The sequence below is a fragment of the Poecilia mexicana genome, unplaced genomic scaffold (assembly GCF_051168715.1).
Source record: "Poecilia mexicana isolate PSO_F unplaced genomic scaffold, ASM5116871v1 scaffold_17, whole genome shotgun sequence".
Lineage (NCBI taxonomy): Eukaryota > Metazoa > Chordata > Actinopteri > Cyprinodontiformes > Poeciliidae > Poecilia > Poecilia mexicana.
The window spans coordinates 29,661,709-29,668,643 of NW_028263386.1; the positions used below are offsets into that span (position 1 = coordinate 29,661,709).

At 39.1% G+C, this 6,935-nt stretch overlaps 1 long non-coding RNA gene across 1 annotated transcript; it reads right to left on the minus strand.

Annotated features, from left to right (window-relative positions):
- Positions 1-3,490: 3,490 nt before the first annotated feature.
- LOC148154867 (uncharacterized) lies at positions 3,491-5,851 on the minus strand. Its single transcript, XR_015765911.1, has 2 exons — positions 4,429-5,851; positions 3,491-3,789 (listed from the first exon to the last, which is right to left on the minus strand). It is a non-coding gene; the product is annotated as an uncharacterized LOC148154867 (long non-coding RNA).
- Positions 5,852-6,935: the final 1,084 nt, after the last annotated feature.

The window sequence follows — 6,935 nt, forward strand, 5'->3', positions numbered from 1 at the left end:
TTTGCTGGGCAGTAGCTCTTGAGCATTGGACTTGAGCTCCCCTGCTTTAAAGAGTTGATGTGAAGAGAATTTCAAAGTCTCTTAATTTTCTCTCTTGACTAGAGACAAGTTTTCAGCTCTTTCAACAAGCAACAGGTGGTGATAGGAAAATCTCATCGTCCATCATCCTGATATTTTACTTAAAGGCTAAATGTTGGTTAATTGCAAGAAGAAATTCTAAATGTTTTTTTTCCTTTTAAATCTGTTACAACCCATCCCCTCTCCCCCACATATCAGGACGGTCTGTTTACTTGCCATTGATCCTCCATTCATACTCAACCAGCCCAGCTGTCAGTCACTTCCATGTCACTGCATCTCTAACGGCTGAATTTTCAGAGCCAACTTCCACTCTGTCTGAGCTCACTACTGCAATTCAGTTGATCACCACTACAAGACTAAGGATAAAAACCCTGAGTTCTTGTCAGTTCATGATGGTTGGTTCCTTTGCTTGAAGATGGAGGAAAAAGTGAATAAGTAGAGTATATTTTCAAGCTGGGCTATGAAATAACTGATGGAAGCAACAATAAAACAGCAGTTAATATATGAAAGAATATATCAGAAAAAATATAAAGAGCAAATGAAGCAATGTTGTAATTTCTCCTTTCAGACAGACAATGCAGCTCTGCTGTCACTGACATATTTATGTTTAGAATAACTAAAAATACAGACATATTGCTTAGCCCCGGGGCAGACTCATACAGTAGAGAAGCTACGCCAGAAGAGGGAGGGGGTCACACATCCAGCCGCCAACAGAGATCCAATAAAGGTGGAGGGGCTGGGATTATGCAGCTCAGTCAGACTATGGAAGATTATGTCTGACCACAACAGACTCCACTGGAGAAGCAGATTAACAACTATTTTCAAACACTTTTGCTGGGTGAAAACAATCAGCTTTGTGATTAAGGGCTGGGCATTAAAAGACCCACAGATGTAAAAGCAATGGGACCAACAGATAAGTCTTTTCTTCAAATCCCCTCAAATAAAATTAGTTTAAATTGATAGTCGTGAGAAGTCCTGCTTTAATTGGCTTAACTTTTAGTTATTAAGAAAGGATTTCATTGAATAATCAGAAGAATTAAACATAATGCCCAACATGGAAAACAATTTTACGAGTATCCTAACCACTGACCCAACACTGGAAGACAATTTAATACTTTACTCAAAGAATATACTTTATTCTAATGGGTCTAATTTTGTTAGCAGATATTTTTATAGTTATTGTGTTGAAACATAGGATGAGAAACCATCAATCAGTTGTAAATTAATATCACCTAACACTTAAAGTGTAGGCTGTCAAAGGCATAGACCAAAGGAAAGACAGAAATGTCAAGAAAATGATGTTAATAGTCCTCTTCAAATATGCTTGTGCAAAGCCATGTTTTGAACTAATATTGTAACTGTAAGTTTCTTAAGGATGGAGATATGTGACCAGGTGTTTGTTTTCAGCAGTAATTGTAACTTATCAGTACTTATGTTAACATGTTTAGTCATTTTTAAATGTCAACACATTGTCATAGCAGGTAAAAAGTTTGTGTATTTACACAAACTTTCAAGCCACATTTATTTTTATGCATGCCAGCTTGTGTGTAAAATATGGCCCCGCACATTTCTTGTGCATACGCACGCTTTATACAGGAGGCCTCTGGGTTGATGAGCTAACAGGTTGCAGGTGTGTGGGAAGAGAGCAGAAGGCAGACCAGAGAGACACAGAGTGGCACAGGGGGCAAGGGAGATTACACAAGGAACTAGAAAATAAATCTAACACTAAAGAATGCCCTTGTGAAAACTAAATATGCTAAGTATAACCTTGCTTGAAGCCAGACTAGTCATCAGTATACTTCAAGTTTAAGTATTATTTAACTTGAAGCATGTTATTTTGAAACAACTAATTTGATGTATTACTCTTGGGCCCTAGAAGCCCCAAATTTGGGTCCAGCAGCACTTCTGCTAACAAGATCAATCTAAACACATGCCATACAATAACCAATATAGGCATATTCCATATCTATGTAATGGGCAAAAGCTCATCTAAATGATAATATTTTCTACCTCAACAATGCCCGGCTCCAACACGAGTCAGCTTTATGAAAATAAACATAATTAGATGCTAATGAGCATCTAATTAGCGTGGGTTAGGGTTAGCGTGATCACCATTGCTGGTAATCACGCAGCAATGGCAGAGCAACATGGTCCTACTCACACAAATTACCAATCAGATTAAAACCCAAGCTCTGCTCTTTCCAACAATATCAGAATTGCAATGTTATGTGTAAAACTCACTGAACCAGCAGCCAAAGGAGACAAAAAAACATAGCTAATTTCACGAAGCTAAAAACATACATTAGTCCTGCCTTTGCTGTGTCATGGTCATATTCCATGTTTCCACTCAGGTCCTGTAATCCATTGTCCTGGTGTCACATTGATATGATTCCTTACTAATTTAAACTTTTCTGTCTCTTTGGATACTGCCAATAAAATTAAAACATCCTTCCTTCACTTGCGTCAGCTGAAGCTTTCCGTCACCACTGAGAGTGGTGCCTCTGTAATTTACTGAAACTTTCAACATTTTACCAGAAGTTATTCCTATAATGAATCCTACAAGAACACTGCTATCAAATGTTGCAGAAAGCTTTACGTCTTTCCTCTGCAGATGATCCTATATTTACCACTGTCATTCTGTGTTTAACCTTGTGTCTGTCCTGAATAAATCTTTTAAAGATAAACAGGCATATTGTACCTCCTCCCTTCTCAGTCTTGGCACTTCTTCTCTTGACAAAGTCCCTAATGGAGTTATGGTAGGAACTTTTACATACTCAGTTTTTCTTTCACATCAAGAATAATCATGAACCAGACCCAGATAGCACAGAATCATTGAAACAACATTGAATCAATGTCAGCCAGAAACATTGAATCAACGTTGAAAGTGGTCGGTGACTTGTATGTTGAATCAACGTTAGGGTTTCAACCATAACTGACATTATATCAATGTTGATTCAACCATCATCTGTATGTCAACTTGTATGCATATTTGTGTTGATTCTACATTGAATCAGTTATGAATCAATGTTGATTCTACATTGAATCAGTTAGGAATCAACGTTCATTCAACCATCAGCTGAACATGGATCTGCATGCCTATTTGTGTTGATTCTACATTGAATCAGTTAGGAATCAACGTTCATTCAACCATCAGCTGAATGTGGATCTGCATGCAGATTTGTGTTGATTCTACATTGAATCAATGTTGATTCAACACTCATTTGACTGTGGATGTACATGCAGATTTGGGTTGTTTTTATATTGAATGAAAGCTAAGGATTTATGTACATTTTAGGTCTGATAGGTCTACATCATAACATGCCACTAAAAGTTTCTTCACTGGTGTTAAACACTGTATTATTGGCAGATGATGGGTAAACTGTGTACAAAAGGTTAAAAATGACAACATGGGTTTGATTTAACATTTTATTTAAGAAAAGAGGGACAGATCTTTAAACATATTTGATTCCTTTTTGACTGTCAAAACAACAGTCTGTTGTCCACAGAAGAACAGAGTCCATGAAGTTAAGCTTTGTACTGTATGAAGTAGGGAAACAGTACAAGTTGTGGTAACCCCAGTTTGACTCTGGTTGGTGTCACTTTGATTCCTTGTGATGTCTTCCTCTCATTCTGGCGCATAATGAAGCCACTTCTTGACAGTTTTGCTGCGGTCCTCAAGAGTCAGCTTTCGGTCAAACTGCAGAGCAACGGCTGAAAAAAATAAAAGTGAGGAAGGTGCCGGTTAGAAAGATGATAAACATTTGAAAAGTTCTGAAACACAATGAAAGATTAAACAGTGTACTGGTTACAGGTCTGAGAACAAATACAAACCATATAGTTCCCCATGTACACTCACTGTTAAATTAATATCTTAATCTTTCATTAATATTTATCTTAATGTTTACATATACAACTACATTTACCCATTAAGCTGCAGTATAGTGTAGGATTTATGATATTGATATTAAATCAATATTTAAAATAAAGGGCTGTTTATCAGAAAACCTAACAATAAAACTCAGGGAGGATCAGGTTTATTTAACACACCAGAGACAAATAAATCGAACAAAAGGTGATTTATAGTGTAGTTGGAAAAATTATAATTTATACAGAATAAACTTCCATCAAATAGCTGGTTCAATCTTCCATCAACTACAAATATTTCCAAATAAGTTGATTAAATTCCTTAAAAAGTGTCTATATACTAATAAAGATCCCACACAAGTAACAATAGTCCAGTTCAATTTAACCAGTTACCAATCCAAGGATCAACAGACTGAATCAGTCATTAGCAGGTTTAGTTCAGTGTTTCACCTGCCTTACATGTTAAGTGTTTCCCTTCTGCCTCACCTGGATTGAATCTGTGGATGATTAACAACCTTCTGCACTTCTTGATGGCTGCAGACGGTCATGTAATCATCCAACTCAGCTGTTCTGGTACAGAGGCTCATTTAAGCACGTCCCTAAGCATATCATAATAAAAAGTTAAAAACAAGTGATTACTATCACAACAATTTAAAGCCCACCTGGAGCAGCCAGCCTTACACTTCCTTGTCCACCACATGCTCTCCCAGACCAAACAATAGGCCCCGCCCTATTTTAAAAACTCAAATCCCACAAAATCTCGCAGGATTTCATACTTAGGCCTGGAGTGGTGGGTAGGATGAAAATAATACAAAAGGAGACATGACCTCAATTATTAAAAATATCCGTTTTGCCCCAAAATAACCAGGATTACTATGGGCACAAAACAATGCCCTTATTTTTCAATAAACACATTTAAGATCAAAGTAATATTGAAAAACTTACCATAAAAGTGCTCAGCGGAGAATTCAATTCAGAAGCCGGTAGCAAACAAGCCAGCAGCAAAGTGGCTGTTTGGTTGGGACAAACCACAAGTGTAAAATTGGGGAGGTGGACTGTACAACTCCTAGTACAGACTTGTAGATGTTTTTGTGTCAACACATTATGCACAGTCAGTAATAATATTTACAGACAAGTAAGAAAATGTACAGAAAGGAATCACAACCCACTGTTCTCAACATGTAGTGCTTAATTTGAAACATGATAAACCCCCACCTAGTAATAAAATGTTCTGACCCAGAGCTCAAGGAGGGGGAGGGAAGAAGGGATGAGAGGGGGTAAAGAGGAGAAGGTTGGGAGGAGCGGCTGGGTGGGGGAGGTTTGGGAGGGAGTAGGGGGAGATGAGGAGGTGATGAGGGCTGCAACAAACTGCCCAGATTGCACACAACGGTAAATAAACGTTGAATTATAGTTAGAATGGTTGATTTTTGGTTGAGGTCAACAACTGACGGTTGATCAACCATCAAACAACCATCCACCTCCAGCCAAGTAACCAATGTTGAAACTGTGTCATTGAATCAATGTTGTTTTGTGGTTGAAATCTAATGAATGAAATGCTAATGTCTGATCAACGACTGATCAATGTTGAATCAATGTTGAATCAATGTCAGCTCTTTTGCCACACCCCTTCCCCTCCTCTCCTCCTCATCAGAGCTCTGGGTCAGAGCATTTTATTAGTGAGTGGGGGGTATTACATTCTAAATTAACCTCTGTAAAGGATAGTGGGTGAAGATTCATTTCTGTACATTTTCTTTCTTTTTCATAAAAAAGTCCTAATGACCATTTGTGTGTGATATATTGACACAAAAACATCTACAACTTACTACAAGGAGTGGAGCGGTCCACCCCCACCATTTACATGAGTGGGATGTCCCAAACACACAGCCACTTCGCTGTTGGCTTGTTGGCAAAAGATGTTAATTCAATGTTGAATTGCCATCATGTGCAATCTGGGCAGGTGCAGAGCTATGGGGGGGTGGGGCTGGGGTGCGGTTTCAAGTCGCTTAAATGTCTGATTATAGACTGAGAAAGTCTACCGCCTGTTGAGAAAAGTCTATTTAATGTTAAAGTTACTTTCCCTCAATGGAATATATACTAGTCAGTCCCAGTGACCGTTTCACTCACGGTTTAGCCGATGTGTTTCCTGGGTAACGATCAACCAAAAAACGCAGACCAACCTCCCCGCCCCTCGCTCAACAGTTTCTGGTAGCGCAGGCGATAAACGTCAGGGGCCTGGTGATTCGTTAGGGGTCCAGTAATTAGCCCCGCCCCCCAGCCCAACGCTGACTTGTTCCGCTAGTGAATCTGTGTACAGAACGGAATCACAACTCAGTGTTGTCAACACATAGTGCTTAAGTTAAAACGTAATTAACCCTCACCTAAAAGGGGTTGTGCTGTGGTGGCGCAGGGGTTAAGCACAAACCACAATCAAGGCCTCAGTCCTCAACACAGCTGTCACAGGTTCAATTCCTGACCTTGGCAACCTTTGCTGCATAAACCCCCCTTCTCTCATTACCCACCTTCCTGTCAATCAACTATCAAATAAAGGCCACTAGCCAAAACAATCTTTTAAAAAATGAAAAACCACTTAAAATTAAAGTTGTTTCACCCAATTGAGGGGTAGATGGGCCCAGGTGGGGGGAAAGAGGTGTGTGTGTGTTTTTGGCGGGTGGAGGGAAGGGGGTTGGGCGTTTGAATGGCAGGCGGTGGTGAGGGGTGCAAAAAACACCTTACATTGATTGAACACTTTGATATACTAGTTTTTCCCCAAACCTTATCCTCAAGGCAAACTGACCTGCATGCTTTCAGTTCAGCAAAACCTTGTTAATCAAATGTTAATTAAAATCATGTGTGCTGAATTAGGGAAATGCCTAAAACTTGCAGGGCAGTGTGCCTGGTGCCGGTGCTGAAAAACACTGGATTCGATGTGGCATTTCAATCAATGAATGTTAATTGGCTAGAATTGAATGGTTGTTTTATAGTTGATCCACCAT